This window comes from Bubalus kerabau, unplaced genomic scaffold (assembly GCF_029407905.1).
Source record: "Bubalus kerabau isolate K-KA32 ecotype Philippines breed swamp buffalo unplaced genomic scaffold, PCC_UOA_SB_1v2 scaffold_78, whole genome shotgun sequence".
NCBI classification, from domain to species: domain Eukaryota; kingdom Metazoa; phylum Chordata; class Mammalia; order Artiodactyla; family Bovidae; genus Bubalus; species Bubalus kerabau.
In genome coordinates, this window is record NW_026577932.1 from 1,036,320 (window position 1) to 1,058,125 (window position 21,806).

Consider the following 21,806-nt stretch of genomic DNA (forward strand, 5'->3'; position numbering starts at 1 on the left):
TCAGTGATGCCATCCAGCCATCTCATCCTCTGTCGTCCCCTTCTCCTCCTGCCCCCAATCCCTCCCAGCATCAGGGTCTTTTCCAAAGAGTCAACTCTTCGCATGAGGTGGCCAAAGTACTGGAGTTTCAGCTTTATCATCATTCTTACCAAATAAATCCCAGGGCTGATCTCCTTCAGAATGGACTGGTTGGATCTCCTTGTAGTCCAAGGGACTCTCAAGACTCTTCTCCAACACCACAGTTCAAAAGCATCAATTCTTCGGCGCTCAGCTTTTTTCACAGTCCAACTCTCACATCCGTACATGACCACTGGAAAAACCATAGCCTTGACTAGGTGGACCTTTGTTGGCAGAGTAATGTCTCTGCTTTTCAATATGCTATCTAGATTGGTCACAACTTTTCTTCCAAGGAGTAAGTGCCTGTTAATTTCATGGCTGCAGTCACCATCTGCAGTGATTTTGGAGCCCAGAAAAAGTCTGACACTGTTTCCACTGTTTCTCCATCTATTTCCTATGAAGTGATGGGACCAGATGCCATGATCTTCGTTTTCTGAATGTTGAACTTTAAGCCAACTTTTTCACTCTCCTCTTTCACTTTCATGAAGAGGCTTTTTAGTTCCTCTTCACTTTCTGCCATAAGGGTGGTGTCATCTGCATAGCTGAGGTTATTGATATTTCTCCTGGCAATCTTGATTCCAGCTTGTGTTTCTTCCAGCCCAGCATTTCTCATGATGTACTCTGCATATAAGCTTAATATGTCTCTCCAAATACTGCCCATTTTTGATCTTTCTTTTATGAACCTCACTTCCTCCTTTTTTCCCGAAGGGCAGTGTGAAAAAGGAGGAGAGAAGCACCTGAGGAATGACACACAGCTGCAACAGAAGCCTCTTAATGCAAAGTCCTCGGCTCATTCAGTCTTTATGGAGATCATACCCTGGTCTTTGCTAGTGGCTCAGCGATCAAGAATCTGCCTGCCAATGTAGGAGACGTGGGTTCGATCCCTGGGTTGGGAAGATCCCCTGGAGAAGCAAACGGCAACCCACTCCAGTATTCTTGCCTGGGAAATTTCCTGGACAGGGAAGCCTGGCGTGCTGCAGTCCGTGGGGTCACAGAGTTGGAGAGGGCTGAGCGACTAAACCACAACAACAACCCTGTTCTTAAGGATCGACTCTTCTCCGCCAAGTGCTATCTGTTTGAAGGAAATGAGGCATAGGTTTTATTTTTTCCCCCAGAACTCATTGTTAGCATTTCTTCTTCTCCTAAGGTGCTTTACTGTGGAAAGCAGCTACAGAATTCACCTGTGTTGTGCTTAGGTGTTTTGACCCCACTCAGGTACCTTCAGGGATGCAACATTTTAATAATTGGACAGTTCCTCTGCAATCACTTCCCTCTTGGTGGTGGTGGTGTGGTGGTGTTTAGTCGCTAAGTCATGTCCGACTCTGTGAGCCCACGGACTGCAGCCCGCCAGGCTCCTCTGTCCATGGAATTTCCCAGGCAAGAATACTGGAGTGGCTTGCCATTCCCTTCTTTAATCCCTGGAAGTGGTATCTTTCCCACCCAGGAATTGAACCCCCGTCTCGTGCATTGGCAAGAGGATTCTTTATCACTGAGCCACCAGGGAAGCCCTAACCCCTTACGTTCATTCTAAGTCTTTACCCTGTTTGGTGAGTCTTTATAAATCTTCCCAGGAACAGATTGCTGAGTCCCTAGCACGAAGGAATTGAATCAACTGCTTATCCTTTAACACCTATGTAGGTTTCCCATAGACAGATTGCCAATAGAAGTTACTCTCACTTTCCAATGTCCAAATAGCTAAGTTTTCCCCAGTTGCATATTTGCTGTCAATTTCCATAGACTAACGTGTTTTAGAAACTGATTCTCATTTTGAATTGCCCACAGCGTGTCTCATCTTAAAACTGATCAAGAGTATGTACGATGTTATACAGAACGCGGGAATATATAAGACTAGAACAATTAGCTCTGTATTGATGCTGCCTGAAATCTGACATCGACCCATACAGCCTAACCCTTTTCTCCAAGCATTTGCTAGTTGCTGTATAACACAGGGAGCTTGACTAGGTACTCTGTGACAACCTAGAGGGGCGGGATGGGGAGGGGAGGTTAAAGAGGGAGGGGACATATGTACACTTGCAGCTGATTCATGCTGTTGTATGGCAGAAGCCAAAACGATATCGTAAAGCAGTTATCCTTCAGTTAAAAAGAAGTTTTTTTAAAAAATGTAAATCAGAAAAAAAAGCTCTGCTTTTAGAATCTCTTCTGTACCGAATTAGACAAGTACTTGAGTTTCAATTGCAGTCTTATAAACTGGGAAAAACCCCATTGAATGTATTTTATATTTATATATATATATATATTTATACATTAAGCATTTGTAGTGGCACCGACACCTTTGTTCAGTTCAGTTCAGTTCAGTCGCTCAGTCGTGTCCAACTCTTTGTGACCCCATGGACCGCGACATGCCAGGCCTCCCTGTCCATCACCAACTCCCAGACTTTACTCAAACTCATGTCCATTGAGTCGGTGATGCCATCCAACCATCTCATCCTCTGTCGTCCCCTTCTCTTCCTGCCCTCAATCTTTCCCAGCATCAGGGTCTTTTCTAATGAGTCAGCTGTTCGCATGAGGTGGCCAAAGGATTGGAGTTTCAGCTTCAGCATCGGTCCTTCCAATGAACACCCAGGACATATCTCCTTTAGGATGGACTGGTTGGATGTCCTTGCAGTCCAAGGGACTCTCAAGAGTCTTCTCCAACACCACAGTTCAAAAACATCAAGTCTTCTGCACTCAGCTTTCTTTATGGTCCAACTCGCTCACATCCAAACATGACCACTGGAAAAACCATAGCCTTGACTAGACGGACCCTTGTTGGCAAAGTAATGTCTCTGCTTTTGAATATGCTATCTAGGTTGGTCATAACTTTCCTTCCAAGGAGCAAGCGTCTCTTAATTTCATGGCTGCAGTCACCATCTGCAGTGATTTTGGAGGCCCCTCTGTTAGGTTTTGTTATGCTTTGAAATCAGTATAAGAGCATAAGGTATAAACCACCTGCACAGGACAGTCCCCAGTTTCCTGGGAATTCTATTATGTCATGACCCACGGATAGATGATAAAATGGCTTGTCTTCAAGGCCCTGAGAACAGGTGCCCGTGGTGGCTGTATCTAGTGATTCAGGTGACCAGTAGTAGACTATGGGTGTATGAGGCTGTGGTGTTATATTACACTTCACAGGTTTGAATCCTTGTCCTCTGTTGGACTGACTCCTCTTATGAGCTGGGCAGGATTTTTTAGTCCCCCTGAGCCTCGAGGTTCTTTCTGTGAAATGGAAATAACGCACACTAGTTGCCCCTGCTGTTGCTACTTAGTCGCTCAGTCGCGTCCAACTGCGACCCCATGGACTGTAGCCCACCAGGCTCCTCTGTCCATGGGATTCTCCAGGCACGAGTCCTGGGGTGGATTGCCACGTCCTCCTCCAGGGGATCTTCCCAACCTAGGGATCAAATCCGGGTTTCCTGCGTTGCGTGCAAGATTCTTCAGCTCTGAGCCACCAGGGAAACCCAACTCACCCTGGTTGTCAGGGATTAAATGACTAACAGCACTGTAATGCTTAGATCAGCTCTCTGCTCAGAGAAAGCACTAGCTAAACATCAAACAAAAAAAAAGAAAAAAAAGCCAATTTCTGCCACTTTTTTATCCCCTGATATAAAGGATAAAAATAAAAACTCAAACCACAGGACAACAAGACAGTCACTGAACTGACTTATCCTCCCTTAATAATAGGCTATTTCCTTGTAAAATTAGGGAGTGGACTTTGGGATGCAAAGGAGGTATCTGTGGGTAGAAAAAAATGTCTGGATGAATAAAGGACTGTTAAAGTATTCTGCATGTGGGGTCATTACCCAGAGTACAGAAGGCATTTTTCTGTCACTGGGAGTCCCCCTGCTACAGTGGGAGAATCTTCTTAATTTTTGTTCTAAGTTTTGTTGTGTGTAATAGGCTGTGTTCTCTTTAGAGGTCTGCTAATATTGGATGGGCTCATATAATTTCAAGAACTGAGTTACTCCATCTATCTATGAGCTTTCATATATTTGGTTCCATGAATCTAATTTGATACGTTTGGCTACAAGAGAGATTGGTAACCTGATAAGAATTTCCTGGCAAGATTGGAAATATGTCTCAAAATACAGCAAGTCTGGTTCAGAGGACTCACAATTTGTTTCTTAAAAATCCATCAGGCTTGGCATATCCAGTAGTTTTATTTGTAATGTAGCTTTAAAAATATTCAGGCCTTTAGGTGCACAGAGTAAAGAAAAAAACATGACTTTAATCCTTCTTCAGTGCAAATATTTGAGAGAGCATTTTAAATTTTACCTCAATATGTTCCCTCAACTCAATTAAGCTCTCTTTCATGGAAAAATTTAAATCACACTCTACATGGATTCAATTTGATTAATATTTTTTGTCAATTAAATTACATATCAAATAATTTCAAAACTCACAGGATTGGTGGCAACCGTATCCAACCAGTTATGGGAAATTTCAGAGAGGAATACAGACCAACTCTGCTGCTTTTATCAGAATACAATTAGAAAAAGGAACTTTGTAAGAAAAGGTACAGTGTTTCTAAGAAGAAAAAAGCTAACTAATGTGCAAAGTATCTATGTTTCATTTTTGATACTATAAAGACCATCAGTAAAAAAAGTATTTTTTTTATCTGGTTCACTGAATACTCTGCTGGAAGGGCTGACACTTTGTAAACAGAAAAAAAAAAAAAACCCAAAACTTTATCTATTGGAGCTGAATCCTTTTCTGGGTAATCTGTGTTTGATATGTGTATATGTGTGTGTTCCTACTCCTATGGCTGTGTAACAGAGCACCCCCAGAATGCAGTGGCTTAAAACAATAGTAATAATTTCTTATCTTCCAGGTGGCTCAGCTGGTAAAGAATCTGCCTGCAATACAGGAGGTTTGATCCCTGAGTTGAGAAGATCCCCTGGAGAAGGGGATGGCAACCTACTCCAGTATTCTTGCCTGGAGAATCCCATGGACATAGGAGCCTGGCGGGCTACAGTCCTTGGGGTCACAGAAAGTTGGACACCACTGAGCAGTTAACACTGTTTTTCTGTCTCTCATAATGTCTTACCTCCCCAGGTTTCTATGCATCAGGAATTTGAGAGTTTCGTATTAATAGCTAGGTGATTCTGGCTCTGTTTCTTTCAGGAGGCTGTGGTCAGTTTTTGACCAGGGCTGTAATGATCTGAAGGCTGGGGGTGTGGTTCCCAGGGAGCAACGTCACTTGATTGGCAACTTAGCCCCTCTGTTGCCTTGCTAGATGCTGCTTGAGGGTCCTCACCGAGGGTGGAAGTGGACTCCACAAGGGCATGAATTCAGCTGGTCAACATCCCTGGGGTCTGTCTTGGGTCTGGCTCCATGCAACACGTGTTTCCGTCACTTGAATTTATCGACGTTTGAGAGTGTGCTTGGTAAAAACACCAATTTTCCGACAAACAAATGGATGTGATCTACTTGGAGGAAAATAATTTTAAGGTTTAAAAAGAACAAACACAGCAAGTTTTGAGAACCACGAAAGTGATGTGCTTTTGCACCAAAGAGTGGTTTTAAAGGCACTTCCTTCTTAAAGGGCTTCCGTTGCGGCTCAGCTGGTAAAGACTGAGCCTACAATGCGGGAGACCTGGGTTCGATCCCTGGGTTGGGAAGATCCCCTGGTGAAGGGAAAGGCTACTCACTCCAGTATTCTGGCCTGGAAAATTCCATGGACTGTATAGTCGTTGGGGTTGCAAAGAGTTGGACATGACTGAGTGACTTTCACTTTCCTTCTTAAAGGAATAACAGATTTAAAAGCTGTTCTGTATGCAATCGCTCGTAAGCTTGGAATTAGGCTTTTCCCCTTTGCTTGGTTAGAAGTTATATATACTTGAGGACTTTAACACCTATTCGAGGAACTGGTCATTAGATACAGAAAACCCCCGTATGTGTGCTATGATTCGATAATGGCCTCACTGATATGGAAGAGAACCTGGGAAATTGGGGATCTGCAAGCTAAAAAAGTCTGATGTATGACTGATTCCATAAAACCTCTCTACCCCTGGAGGCTGTCGAAGAAGCATGCTGGCGTCTATAAATATGGTAGAAAAACCGCATATGCTTCAGAGTATCTGGGATGCTTCTGATACAACCTCAGGAGAAGGAGCTTCGGGGGCTTTGGGGGTAGCTCCACGACATGAGGGTTTCCCTGGTAGCTCAGATGGTGAAGAATCTGCTTGCAATGCAGGAGACCCAGGTTCGAACCCTGGGTCAGGAAGATCCCTTGGAGAAGGGCAAGGCAACCTCCTCCAGTATTCTTGCCTGGAGAATCCCATGGACAGAGGAGCCTGGTGGGTTACAGTCCATGGGGTCGCAAAGAGTTGGACATGACTGAAGCGACTTAGAATGCATGCATGCACCAAGACCTGAAGTAAGGCATAATGCCTCATTAAAGGCAGCCTTGGAACAGAAACCCTATGTCCCCTGTGTAGAAGAACTCTGGCGCAGGCTGGAGAATGAGCTAACTGCAGAAAGAGATGAATACAGAGAACACCATACCCAGCTTCTCGAGTCCCTAGTCTCTCTGACTGGGGTTTCGTATGACGGATTTCAACAATGGTGCGACCCTCCAGCTCATCCAAACTGAACCCAGCTGTACCTTTGTAGGTTTCCTGTTTCCTCGCTCGATTTTTCTTCTGTAGTGAAACTGGCTTTCCTGACCAACCAAATTTGAATGGAATGATGGGTTTGCTCTCTACCTTGAAGTATTTGTCAGGAAAAGCAATTTTGCCAGGAAAACAAGAAACGCCCACCCCTGACCCCCCGATTTTACCTCTTTAAAAAGACACCACAAAGAGATAGGAAGCTCTGACAAACTTGGGACAGTTGTTTGAAAAGATTGAATAGTGATTTGTCTTCAAGGTACCAAAAATGACATGTGCAAGTGAGATAATGCATATTTTTAATTAGATTTTTTTGGGGGGGATTGTGAATTCTTGTCCAGGCTCCATTTGCTAGAAGCTTATTTTTATCTGGGTTCTACCTTTTTCTAAAACTGTTGCAGAGAATTCTTTTCTCAAGACATCAAATTCTTGGCTCCAGTTATAACCAGACAGGCTGCAGTGTTTTGTTCTTTTTTTTTTTTAAAGTATCTTTTTCCTGCTTGTTTCTCATCTTTTATTTCTCAAAATACATGTGCTTTTTATAGATATGGGAGCCATTTTCAGATCAGGCTCTCTGAAAATAGTCTGAATCAGAATATATTAGGGGAAAAACCGTCATTTACCCACAGAGGCACATCATGTTTCATTTTATTAAAAGCAGTACCCAGAGGGTGCAGACAGGAAAAAAATGAGGTGGAGATTTTCTTTTTCCCCCTCGGCTATTCTTTAAGCCAGAGTTTTGTTTATAGGAAATGTTTTTTTTAACATTATATGGCTACGTTAATTAAAAATAAATGCAAGCAGAACGAGTTTCCTTTCTGCTTTGCTTTGTTGTTTTGATTTCTCCTCAAATATCCTCTGAGGGGTTAAAGTCCATGGGTCATATTTTTACAACGGTATCCTTTTCCAGTGTGGAATTAACCTTGGATCGGTTTCTCTTCTCCACTCCCATTGACTCTCTTCCGGCTCCTGCCCTTCATCCTTCAACTTAACGATTATAGCCGTGGCTCAGACTCGCGTCCAGTTTAGGTCTCCACACTGCATGAGACGATTATTTTTCATAGAACAATTCTGTGATCACACCCTATCTGCTCAAAAGCATGTAACACTTTCTGTGACTGTTAGGTGAAGTCCAGACACCTCCAGGTCAGCACTGATGATCCATCAGAAACCGTGACACGTGCAAATACTCTAAAACCCACCAACTGCTCTCTTGGGCTCCGGTCTCAGAGGAAAGAAATTTACGTTCACGCAAAGATCCATGTATGAATGTTCACAGCTGCTTTATCGGTAATTGCCCCAAACTGGAAACAGCTCCCTGCGTCCTTCAACAGATGGATGGTTAAACCAACTGTGGAATGACTATACTGTGGAATATTACTAGGCAATGAAAAGGGACAGGCTGTGGATCCACACAACAGCTTGGATGTCTCTCCAGGGAAATATGCTGACCGAAGGCCTGTCAGGAGTTAACTGAAGGTTGTTCCGATGGCAGGATTATTCCTTGGCATTTCTGGTTTGCTACTCACAAGAGCAAGAGAGAGTCATTGGCACAGAAAGGTCCCAGCCAAGAGTCGTGGGTGTCAGCAGCTGGAAGACAGCCTGGCAGACGTGAAAATGTCTGTGCCAAGGGGATACAAATAAGACTGAAGGGGAGAATGAGGAGCTCCATTAAAAATGGAATAAAAGAACAAGGAGATGGATAATAGGAGAGAAAGGAAGGAAAATCAGAGGACCACTCCGGTAGGTCCAATATCTAAATAACAGGAGCTCCAGACCAAAAAAAAAAAAAACCAAACAAACCCATAAATGATTTTTTTTTAAAGTGCAAGAAAGTAATTTCCGCTTCTGAGCTGGCACACAGTGGCAGTTCAGTTCTGAACTATCTCCTCCTCACAGAAAATGCACGAAGCTACAAGAAAAAACAGTGGCATCCTGCCAAAGTCACGTCTTTAGTGAACCCGGGCATCAGAACATCCGCAGACTTCAAACCACAAGCACGGCTCTCAAAGTCATAACCAGCGGGAAGCCCCCGCAGTCTTACATTATCCCAGTACAAACAAGGTTATAAAGTATCAGGGAAGATCCATCTGGGAGTCATCTATGTAGAGCTGGTGTCTGAAGGCACTGGAATAACCACTTTACGAAAGAGAGGAAGTGAAGTAAAGTGTAAGTTGCTCAGTCTGGTCCGACTCTTTGCGACCCTGTGGACCATAGAGTTTGTGGAATTCTCCAGGCGAGAATACTGGAGTGAAGAGCCTTTGCCTTCTCCAGGGGATCTTCCCAACACAGGGATAGAACCCAGGTCTCCCACATGGCAGGTGGATTCTCAACCAGCTGAGCCACAATCAAAGAGAGGAGAAGGGACTTATTAGTCAATGGCATTTAAAGGTGCTCACAGATTCACGTCGGAAGTTCTGATATGGGATGGGACCTGTGGATCTGCATTTCCAACAAGCCCCTGCGTGATGCTGACGCTCTGAGTAACCAGATCCGTGGAGCGGACTTTGAGTAACAAGGTTTAAGAGCAGCACTTTCAAGCCTTGGTTGCACGTTCCAAGCACCCAGGGAGCTGCAAAAAGTCCCGCGGCTCAGACTTCAGCTCAGAGCAGTCCATGGCATCTCGGAGGACCATCCTTGGTCAGCTGCAGCTGTAAAGGCAGAAACTGGTGCTCGACACCACCAGCTATTAGAGAAATGCAAATCAAAACCCCAGTGAGGTATCACCTCACCCTTGCCAAACGGCTATCGTCCAAAAGTCTACAAATAATAAATGCTGGAGAGGATGTGGAGACCTGGGAACCCATGTACACCGTGGGTGGGAACGTCAAATTGGTCCAGTCACTGTGGAGAACAGTCTGCAGGTTCCTCAAAAAACTATAGAGTTACCGTATGATTCAGCAATCCTACTTCTGACCACACACCCAGAAAAGATGAAAACTCCAAGTCGAAAAGACACAACCGCCCCAGTGTTCACAGCAGCGTTATGTACAGTAGCCAGCACGTGGGAGCAATGCAAGTGCTTATCAGCAGATGATTGCCTTATGAAGATATGATTTATACATATAGTTGGAATATTAGCTATTAAAAGAATGGAATACTGCTGTTTGCAGCAATGTGGATGGACTGAGAGAATCTTATGCTTAATGAAATGTCAGACTGAGAAAGACAAATAGTCCTGTATGCTCTTGCTTACATGTGGAATCTAAAAAATAACACAAATGAATGCATATGCAAAATAGGAACAGACTCATGGATGTAGAAAACGAACTTGCAGTATCCAGTGGGGAGAAGGGAGGAGAGAGGAACAAATAAGGTGCATGGGATTAACAGACGCAAGCTAGTATACCTACAATGAAAGTGAGTGTCAGTGTCTGACTCTTGGCGACCCTACGGACTATACCCACCAGGCTCCTCCGTCCATGGGATTCTCCAGGCAAGAACAGTGGAGTGGGGTGCCATTTCCTCCTCCAGGGATCTTCCTAACCCAGGGATGGAACCTGGGTCTCTTGCATTTCAGGCAGGTTCTGTAACATGTGAGCCACCACGGAGACCCCCAGATTTTATATACATACATACATACATAAATATAAATACACACACACACACACACACATATATATATACACACACACATAAAGGTTGGGATTCAAGAGTGTCCAGGAAGGGGTTTCCCCATCCCCAAGACAGAGGTGTTTGTTAGGCCCGTTATGCCAAACACCTGAAACGCTACAGAGCTCTGCACGATAAAGACTTATCCTGAGAAAATGCAAAGGTCCCACCAGAGGGAAGGGGTGCTTCTGGACTTGAGGAGGACAGCTTGAAACACTGGCTTGGAAAAACTCTCCCTTTTATTTCCTAGACACAATGGTCTATAGCCAGTTATCTGTGTACCTATCCATCATCTGCTATTTGTCAATGTACACTCATAAAACTTTTTTTTTCCTGGTGAAGACTTACTTGAGGCAATGGCGAAATGTATACTGTCAACGGCCTTGTTTTTTTAAGTTTGACATTGTAGCACATATTTAAATTTATGTATTCACATCAACCCATGAAAAGCTCCATGAGCACCTCCAACTAGGCAGCTTGTTTCTCTGCCTTCATGCCAATATTGTTTTATTCATTCATTAATCTATATGACACACTCCTGAGTACACTCTCATGGAGGGTGCCAGCCACGTGGCCCATAAATCATCCCAACTTTCCACTTTTTAATTCAGACGATTCTCTAATCCTCTGTTAACATTTTAAAAAATGCCCAGCAATATACAATGAAAACAATTATTTTTTAAAAGCTGCCTAGGAAACTTGGCTATATGTTACATGAGGTTTTACACACTTTAGTGTAAAGATATAAATTTATATTACACAGAAGGAATATAAGAGAAATAATGCTGATTATGAGGTATCATACTAAACAGTGATAATGCACATTGAGGAAAAAAAATGGAAGATAGAATTTTAAGTCTTTGGACTTACATTGGAAAAGACCCTGATGCTGGGAAAGACTGAAGACAGCAGGAGAAGGATACAACAGAGGATGAGATGGCTGGATGGCATCACCGACTCGATGGACATGAGTTTGAGCAAACTCTGGGAGACAGTGATGGACAGAGAAGCCTGGTGTGCTGCAGTTCATGGGGTCACAAAGAGTCAGACACGACTGAATGACTAAACAACACACAACCCAAATTATAAGTATGAGGTTCTGTAATGGGAGATTCTGAGTGTCTGAATGTCTGAATAAATGTCGACAGGCCATTCATTTCCAGAATGGAATGCACATACCAGCACAGTTATTCAAGTTTAAGTCTTTACAGCTCACAGTTTTGTGATCACGAACATAAAGAAGAAGAATCTGCAATGTGCTGTGTATAAGGGGTATTCCTGATCACTGTCTGAAATCATCTTACTGACTTCCATCTCAGCCCTGCAGTACCTAAACTCTATGAGCGTAAGACCTGATGGGTCTTGTTCAGCAGTCAGAATCAGACCTGGCACTCAGCAGGGTCTGTTAGTTTACCAGGGCTGCTGCACAAATATCACAGATGGGGGGGCTTAGACAACAGAAATGTGTGATATTACAGCTGAAAGTCTGAGATCGGGTGTTGGCAAGGGACAGGCTCTCTTTGAACACACCAGGGAAGGATCCATGCATTCCAGCCCTCTCTCCTAGCAGCTGGTAAATTCCCTGGCTCGTGACAGCCGGACTCCAGTCTCTACAAGGCGTTCTCCTGCATGTCCGTCTCTGGGGCCAAATTCCTCTTTTCGTAAGGACGTCGGTCCTGGGATTTCCCTGGTGGTCCAGTGGTTAAGAATCTGGCTGCCGGTGCAGGGGACACAGGTTCCACCCCTGGTCTGGGAGTCTCCCAGAAGCCGAGGGGCAACGGGGCCCTTGAGCCGCAACTAGTGACATGTGTGAGCCCTAGAGCCCCTGGTCCACAACGAGAGAAGGACCACAGTGAGACGTCCGAGCCCCGCAACTAGAGTGTAGCCCCGTTTCCTGCAGCTAGACAAAGCCCGAGTGCGTCAACCCGTCCAGCTAAAAATAAACAAATATGGATGCTGGTTACACTGAATGAGTCCCTTCCCCTGCTCCCGTGACAGTATGGCCTCATTTTAACTCAGCATGCTAGGCACTCAGCCGTGTCCAACATTCTGCGACCCCCACAAGACCTTATTTGGAAACAGGTCAGGTTCAGAAGTACCATTCTGACTTAACTACTCCTGAAACAGACCAGTGTCCAAATGAGGTCACATTCTGAGGTCCTAGGGAGTTTAGGATTTCAAACCCATGAACTTTGTGTGTGTGAGGGGGGAACACCATTTGACCCACAACACAGGCACACAGTTCGTATATACATAGTGAATGAATGAAAAATGAAACAGGGAAAAGAGCCTGCCTGGGCACTATTCCCCTTCCAGTGACCAGGTCATAGCACATGTCTGATTATATCTACTCCGTGAGCTAGAATTCTGCCAAGTATCTAGGTACAGAGTTTTATCCTGAGTCTTTATGAACACAGGTGTTTTGAGTGATGTCAATTGTGGCAGTATATGAGTTGTGCATTGCTTCATAACAGCTAAAGTACAAATGTACAAAGACTCTTGGGAAGGAAGCCTATCCAGCTAAACCTACAGAGTGGCTTCTGATTGTGACCTGTTGGCCCAGAGGTAAACCTTTCAATTTGGACCTTGGTCCAAAGGTCTGAAAACCCACATCTCAGCCCAAGGTCTTAAAACCCACTACTCTAACGTGTTCAGTTCAGTTCAGTTCAGTTGCTCAGTAGTGTCCAACTGTTTGCGACCCCATGGACCGCAGCACGCCAGGCTTCCCTGTCCATCACCAACTCTCAGAGTTTATTCAAACTCATGTCCATTGAGTCGGTGATGCCATCCAACCATCTCATCCTCTGTCGTCCCCTTCTCCTCCTGCCTTCAAGCTTTCCCAGCATCGGGGTCTTTTCCAATGAGTCAGTTCTTTGCATCAGGTGGCCAAAGGATTGGAGTTTCAGCTTCAGCATCAGTACTCCAATGAATATTCAAGACTGACTTCCTTTAGGATGGACTGGTTGGATCTCCTTGCAGCCCAAGGGACTCTCAAGAGTCTTTTCCAACACCACAGTTCAAAAGCATCAACTCTTTTGCACTCAGCTTTCTTTATAGTCCAACTCTCACATCCACACATGACTACTGGAAAAACCATAGCTTTGACTAGAAGGACCTTTGTTGGCAAAGTAACATCTCAGCTTTTTGATATGCTATCTAGGTTGGTCACAGCTTTTCTTCCAAGGAGCAAATTCTTAATTTCATGGATGCAGTCACCGTCTGCAGTGATTTTGGAGTGGTTTTACTCTAATGTATAAGTTCAAGAAATGGCCCCATGCAATTGCCAGACTTTTCTTTCCTTTGGCGTGTGGCATCACCCTGGGTATCTATTATCTTCTGAGTTGCTTCGTCTCTTCTTATTCATCCTATAGTCCTTAAGCTACCCTGACCAGTCACTTGCTTGTATCACAGAACATACAACTCACTGCAGGACTTCCCTGGCGGTCCAGGGTTAACCCAACTGCCAATGCCAGGGGACGGTGGGTTGGATGCCTCAGTTGTGAACTAGACTTCCCCCATGCCACGGGGCAGCTAACCCCATGCGCCACAACCACTGAAGCTGATGAGCCCGAAAGCCTGTGTTCCACAACAAGAGAAGCCGCTGCAATGAGAAGCCAGCTCACTGAGACTAGGGAAGGCCCGCCTGCAGCAACCAAGACCCCGCACAGTCAAAAATAAGTAAATCAATAAAGCACTTAAAAACAACAACAACAACAAAAACTCACTGCAGAGTTCTTAGGACGATTTACATGGAATATTTCAAAGGTTACGACCTGAACAGAGAGGAACTTTGTATCACATTTAGAGAAAAGTCTGTATCAGGTTTAGAGAAAAGTCACCCCCTGCCCGCCTCCTGTGCTGCTTATGTTCCTGATTGCTACTGCATGGATCTGTGCAATGCTGTACCTTGTGGCATTTGCAGAAAAATAACCAGCATGAGAAGAAGCCAGGCCTGATTTTTTTTTTCCCCCAACTGTATTCCCAGTTCCTGAATAGCACGTGGCATATATTTGTTTTCTCACTGAGGTTCTCTTGCTGCTGGGAAGCTAAGTGGTAATGGCTTGGCCTTCCGCAGAATGACTGAAGCTGAGTAATGTGTGGCCCTTGTGGGAGGCATTTTATGTACTTCCCTACTTCAGGCTGCCGGCTGCAACCTGCTGAGATGTTCCTCCATCGCCTAAAATATTTTTTCCTATATGGTGTTTTCTGTGTTTATAAACACTTTCCAGGCAACCACATATCTACTGACAGTCAGCTTCACTGTCTCCGGAACATTTCCAATCAGGGTGCCTCCCACCATTGAAATAAAAGTGAAAGTCTGAAAGTGAAGTAGCTCAGTCGTGTCCAACTCTTTGCGACCCCATGGACGGTAGCCTATCAGGCTCTTCGATCCATGGGATTTTCCAGGCAAGAATACTGGAGTGGGCTGCCATTTCCTTCTCCAGGGGATCTTCCCAACCCAGGGATCGAACCCAGGTCTCCTGCATTGCAGACAGATTCTTTACCGTCTGAGCCACTAGGGAAGCCCTCCCACCACTGAGCTGATGCTAAAAAATTGGTGGCCGGTGACCAGGCCAAGAAGAAGAAGTAACAGAATTCAAACCAAGCTTTCTGCCGCTCAACTTAGTGTTCTTCCCAGGAAAACATACAAATGACTGTTTTACTTAAGAGATGAAAAACAGAAAGAGAAATGCACAGCTTTTATAATTCATACAGCTAAAACTGTAAGCAACATGTTCCAGCCACCTCATTCTATGGGTGGGGAGACTGAGTCCCCAGTACTTCCCCAAAGACTCACAATCCAGTAATGGACAAAGAGCATCTAGAACACAACCTCTAAGAGAAATGTAATGCTAGCCCCAGATGACAAGCCATATTTATAATTTTAAACTTCAGAGCAATGCCATGAAAAAAGTAATAAGAAACAGATGAAATTAATTTTAATAAAACATACAACCAATCCTATACATCCAAAATATTATCACTTCAGCACATAATTAATAAATATTATTAATGAATATTTTATATTCTTTTTTTTTACAGCAAGTCTTTGAAACACTCTTACAGGGCATCACAATTCGGGCTAGTCACATTTCAAGGGTTCAGCAGCTGCATGTGGCCACAGGCTGCCCTCCTGGATGGCATAGATTCAGGACAGCCCTTAAGCCCTGTGTCATTTCCTTCCCAGCAACCGCACCCTGCCTCTCAGGCTTAGAACTTATAAGATATTAACTGTAAAGAGTTGGTGCTTATTTTGAATTATTGCAAATGGAAGACAGTAGGGGTAGCAAGTACTGGGGAAGTATATTTCGTTCATGGGAGATGTTTTAATTTTTAACCCGTCTAAGATATGGAAATCTGCAGAAGGCAGTGGCAACCCACTCCCATATTCTTGCCTGGAAAACCCCATGGACAGAGGAGCCTGGTGGGCTGCAGTCCACCCATGGGGCCTCAAAGAGTCAGACACGACTGAGCATGCACACAAGATGTACAAGTGAGTAATAAAAACCGCATTATCAACTTCACGGTGGGAGATAATCTTTAAAATATTTGGGAGATGGTATTTAAAATATTTGGGATCTGAAGAGAAAGGTGACTATCACACTCTTGACCTAAGGCTTTCAGGGTTTGATTTTCATGCTTTGCATTATTTTCCATTGTGGTAACATAGCATTAAGACTCACCCCTGTTTCCCAGGCTTCTCTACCCTTTCTTGTCCCAAGGAGCAGCACATAGGTTCCATGTACGATAATTCAAAATAAGCACCAGCTCTTTACAATGGCATGGTAGAGGAGCTGAACCCCCACCCCCAAACTCCTGCCTTATTTAAATCCTTTTGGAGGCCACTGGTCAGTCTTTCCTAAAATATGCTCGGCAGAACAACAATTCTGTGAGCTATGCTTGATAGATTCTACAAAGAAAAAGAGGTTCTCTGTCTGTATAACTTTGGGCCGTACTGGGCTAGTTGTGCTGATTATGCTGGGGGTTGATCGCCTGTGACAAAGCTGAAGTGACTCCATGTTGTCACCAACACCCCAGGCTGTCTCCCTCGCCTCTGTCTTCAGCTCGTACCCTCAGTGTTCATGCTCACTGCCTCCTTTTGCAAGATAGTTCCCCAAATGTGTGTGTTGGAGGATCAAATTAAAAAGAGGAGGGAGGAAGGGAGGAAAAATGCTTCCAGCAGAAAGCCAGAAATCTCCTAGATTTCAGCAGAAAGCTAGAAATACTCCTGAAATACTCCTGAAATCTCCAGGAGTATGCCCCTTAGGTCTCATCACCTTGAACGATACTCCAAGGCTAGCTGCAGCTTCCAGGGAAGCTGGGGAGGTGAATATTTTTTACAAAGCACTTTAGGGTGGGAAACTAAGTCAGCCTTGTCTACCTGAGAATGAAGGCGAAAACAGAACCTGGGAAGGTCAGAATCCGTCACACGGAGCCAAAGCTTTCTCACAGCCATTTACTGAAGATTTTGCTTTGTGCAGTGGCAAATGGGGGCAACATCAATGTCTTCTTGTCCAGTGTAAAATTCTCATTTTGCACGGAGGAACTCAAAGAACTATTATTGTCCTGGAAAAAATCCGCTTTGGGCAGAGTTGTAGTTATGCGTGATTTCTGGGGCAGCCCTGTGGTCCTGAAAAGGAGCTGCAAGAGAAAGTTTGAGGAAGACCTGGGGTTCGGCGAATCCTGACCTCACTCCTGAGGAGGAAAGGCTTGGAACCCCACTTGAGGCACCCCACCTTTGAAAGCAGGCATCTAAGAGAGAAGCCCCCCCCCAATAAATAGCCTTCAAGAGCAAGGAGGCTTGCATCCGTGAGACCCACAGCATCGGCTCTTAACAGGCTTGCCTCTCAGATTGGACCCCAAGGCTTGGTGAGAAACTCGTGTGTGTGTGTGTGTGTGTGTGTGTATGTAGGGAGCTTATTTTCTTGTCATGGAACATGCTTGGCATGAAACAGGCGATTGTGTGTGTGTGTGTGTGTGTGTTTGTAGGGAGCTTATTTGCTCATCATGGAACATCTCCTGAGATGCAGGCATCTGGTTTGACAAACATCCCTGGAAACTGCTGTGGTTTTCTCAGCTCACTGAGATGATGCCAAATGCCATCACCTCCTCCTTTTTCGTTTTTTTCTTTTATTAAAAAAAAAAAACACACAACAGTCTCTATATCCAGAACTTTCCACAACAGGTAGGAAAGTCAGATCCACGCAGGAATGGACTCTGGATTTGTACTGGTATCCCTTCGCTTATAGCAGTATTTCAGGGAAAGGTGGCGGGCACCTGTGAGGTTACAGAACTCTGCTCTAGCCTCTGACCTGGGTCTTTGGTTCGCTATTAGCCGTCATTCACTTGACAGCCTGGAGACCTACCCTGATCTGCAGCCAACTCCTATCTCAGGGGGTGGGGTGGATTCTCTCTCCCCAGCTTCTGCCTGGACTCTTGCCCCAAGCTGCGTGCACCGTTTGGAAGGACAACACTGCCATCTGTTTGACTCTGGGTGATTCTCTAGCCGCCTCGGCCATTCACAGGAGTGGATCGCCTTTGATCTTTGGCATTTTCATTATCTCAGGAGGACCCTGTAATTGTCATACACCTTTGGATGCTGAAATTTGCACTGGGGACCTTTCTGGTACAAGTCTCCAGGCCTAGATTTGGTCCTGACCCTTCTTTTCCCACCAAGGATCCAGCGGGGTCTGTGGGGTTTGAAAATTCATTGTTTTCTGGGAAACAGTATGGTTTGGCCAGCATCCCAGATGACACCCAATGAGTTGCCCTCCTGATAGTCATGTCTTTGTACAGTTGACTCCTCATCACTGAGGGCTCATCAGGATGATAACTGCTGATAGAACATTAGGGACCTCTTTGACTTTGACTTTAGCACATGGATCATAAAAGGCATTGCCACTTATTGCCTTGCTCTGTCTGGGGTCACCTGGCTTCTGGGGGAAGCCAGTTCTCATGTCATGAAGACAGTTAAGCAGCCCCATGGAAATGTATTTGTGATAATTAATAAGAACGGAGGCTTCCTGACAACTAGCGAGCACCAACTTGACAGCTCTGTGCACACCTCTTCTTGAAACTGGATCCTCCTTCAATCCCAGTCAAGCCTTCAGATGACTGGAGCCCTGGCTGAGGTCTTGACTGCAACCTCACAGGAAACGCTGAACCAGAAGCATACAGATAGGCTGCTCCCAAATGCCTGATCCTTTGAAACTAGGAGGTAATGGTCATGATGTTTTAGAGGGCCAAGTTTCAGTGCAATGTGTTACACAGAAACAAGAAGGATATATAATAGTTCCGGGCCCACCAGAACTTTCTTTGCAAAGTCCCCTGCCTTTTTGCTAGACGATTCTAATGTTTGTGCTACAAAAGTGCCCACATAGTATTTTCCATCTAGGACATGAATGAAAAGTGAAAGTGAAAGTTCAGGTCACTCGGTCATGTCTGACTCTTTGCAACCCCATGGACTATACAGTCCGTGGAATTCTCCAGGCCAGAATACTGGAGTGGGTAGCCTTTTCCTTCTCCAGGGGATCCTCCCAACTCAGGGATCGAACCCAGGTCTCCTGCATTGCAGGTGGATTCTTTACCAGCTGAGCCACCAGGGAAGCCCAAGACCTCTGGGGTGGGTAGCCCATCCCTTTTCCAGGGGATCTTCCGGACCCAGGAATCGAACCAGGGTCTCCTGCATTGCAGGTGGATTCTTTACCAACTGAGCTCTGAGGGAAGCCTGGGACATGAATAAGTATTTTTAAAGTACTTAATATGTTAAAAGTACTAAGTTACTTTTACTAGTAAGGTAAAGGTACTTTAGTAAAGGTACTTAGTACCTTTACTAAGGTACTCAGTAATTCAGTACTTCTCAGTATTTATTAATTTGGAAACATCAGACATGATGTGAGAATGCAAAGACCAAAGGTGACATGGTATGTAAAATGTAATTGAGATCAGAAATGTAATTGAATTAAAATGAGCGTGTCGGCTCCAGGAGCCAGACGTTTCCCCGCTGAGTTTATCTGAGACCCTAGATGGATACGATAGGCTGCTGGAATTGGTATAAGGTCTCCTTCATCCTGCTCTTTACCTTTTGAGGGTGAGATTTCTTTCCTTCCCACTTGCAAAAGTATAATATGAGAGCCCTTCCCAGGAGCCAGGATGGAAGCATGTATGTTGTGGGTGAAAAATTGTGTGTTTCATTGTAGGTGAGGAACTGTATGTTTTGTCTGTAAAGAGTGAAGGATTCACAAGTAGGACATGCGAGAGAGAGGCAGGTTGAGCAGGTTAGCATCCAACCTGGCCCCCTGGATCCTGGACAGGCCGTTAATTGTTCTGCATCTGTGTGCTCCTTTGTGATTGGGGAGATAGCAGAAGCTTCTTGTGAGGGTTTGATAAGATACTTCACCGGGCCTGCTTCCACTCTGTTCTGTTTTTGTTGTGGTTATGACATAGAGTTCAGTTCAGTTCCGTTCAGTTGCTCAGTCGTGTCCAACTCATTGCAACCCCATGAACCGCAGCACACAGGCCTCCATGTCCATCTCCAACTCCAGGAGTCCACCCAAACCCATTGAGTCGGTGATGCCACCCAACCTTCTCATCCTCTGTCGTCCCCTTCCCCTCCTGCCCTCAATCTCTCCCAGCATCAGGGTCTTTTCCAATGAGTCAGCTCTGCGCATCAGGTGGCCAAAGTATTGGAGTTTCAGCTTCAACATCAGTCCCTCCAATGAACACCCAGGACTAATGTCCTTTAGGATGGACTTAGGCAGAGGAACCAGAGATCAAATTGCCAACATCCGCTGGATCATGGAAAAAGCAAGAGAGTTCCAGAAAAACATCTATTTCTGCTTTATTGACTATGCCAAAGCCTTTGACTGTGTGGATCACAATAAACTGTGGAAAATTCTGAAAGAGATGGGAATACCAGACCATCTGACCTGCCTCTTGAGAAACCTGTATTCAGGTCAGGAAGCAACAGTTGGAACTGGACATGGAACAACAGACTGGTTCCAAATAGGAAAAGGAGTACGTCAAGGCTGTATATTGTCACCCTGCTTATTTAACTTATAATGCAGAGTACATCATGAGACATACAGTTAAACTGCTGAAAGTAATTGCAAATACGGTTATAAGGGACAGCTCAAACAGCGTGCATTACAATGCAGAACAGAACCTGAGCCTGATGCAACGCAGCTGATATTTACAAATCAAATCGCAATGTGGTGACCGGCACATTCACTTAGTGTGATTTAAAAAAACATATGGTCATGTATACACCAGGATTACCCTGAGGTTTTACCTGTACAATTAGCACAAAGCATATTTTCAGCCTGATTATCAATTGCTACAAACATAATAAATTGTTCCTGTGGCAGACAAAGCTAACATGAAATATAATCTTCTTCCCTGTCAGCCCTGGAATGAAAAACTGAGAAACTGTGTCATTTGGACGGATTTTGCACAACACGTGAACAGTTTTTGAAAATGCAGTGCCTTCATACTGTGGCTTTGTTTTTCTTTCTAGAGACGACAGGATAACAATTTAACGTTAACTCCTCATGAACATCTCCGACGTTCAGCTTATTTACTTTGGAAGACGCAGGACAAAAACAGCGTTGAAATGAATCCGAAACTCTTGATAGAGTGGGGGATGCCAGACATCCGAACTCGCTGACGGTAACGCTCACGGTTGTCCCTTTGGGAGAAATTTACACCAAAAAATAGAAACTCTGTCCATTGGAGACTTTGGAGTCTGAAAATCGGGTTTCGTTTGCAAGTCGATTCGTCCTGGTTACTTAGGATTATCTGATAAAGATTAGGAACAGAGGCCCATCTGAAGCTCCTGCCTACCTGTATCTCCCTTCCTTCCCCCAGGGACCCTGCCTTCCTGCTCGTCTGCTTCTGTTTGTACTCTGCAGATCCAAGCCACATTTTAATAAGGATGGTAAAGATGTTTTGCCAAGCACCCAGCCAGCCGGAAGACCGCTGGCAGGTTTGTGGTGTCATTTTACTGAAAATACTGCAGGCGTTTTTTTTTTTTTTTTTTTTTTTTAGGAATATATTTACATAAGAGGGAAGGCTTAAAGTGAGAGAGAAAGGCAGCTTTCTTCTGAAGGCTTTGATCCTGGCAGGCATCCGGGAAAACCTTTAATGATGAATTGTTCTTTGCTCACGCCCAGGGGGAGCTGAGTCAGGTCTGCAAAGAGGAATACAGCGTATGCCACGCACAGTCTGCCTCCTGGTCCTTTCCCCTCTCATCCATGGCTGGGCCCTACGTGGGCACCTGCCTACCTACCAGGAGGACCCAGTTCCTGGTGCAGAGAGCAGGTCCCTCTCTCCTACTCTCTGAGCTGATCTAATTTTATTTGACTGTTTTTCTGTGCTGTGCTTGCTTCATGATTTTCTCAGTTTGGCTCAAGGGACCTTATTATTATTTTTTTTTTCCAGGAGCAAACCTGGGAATACAAGAAGTTTGGG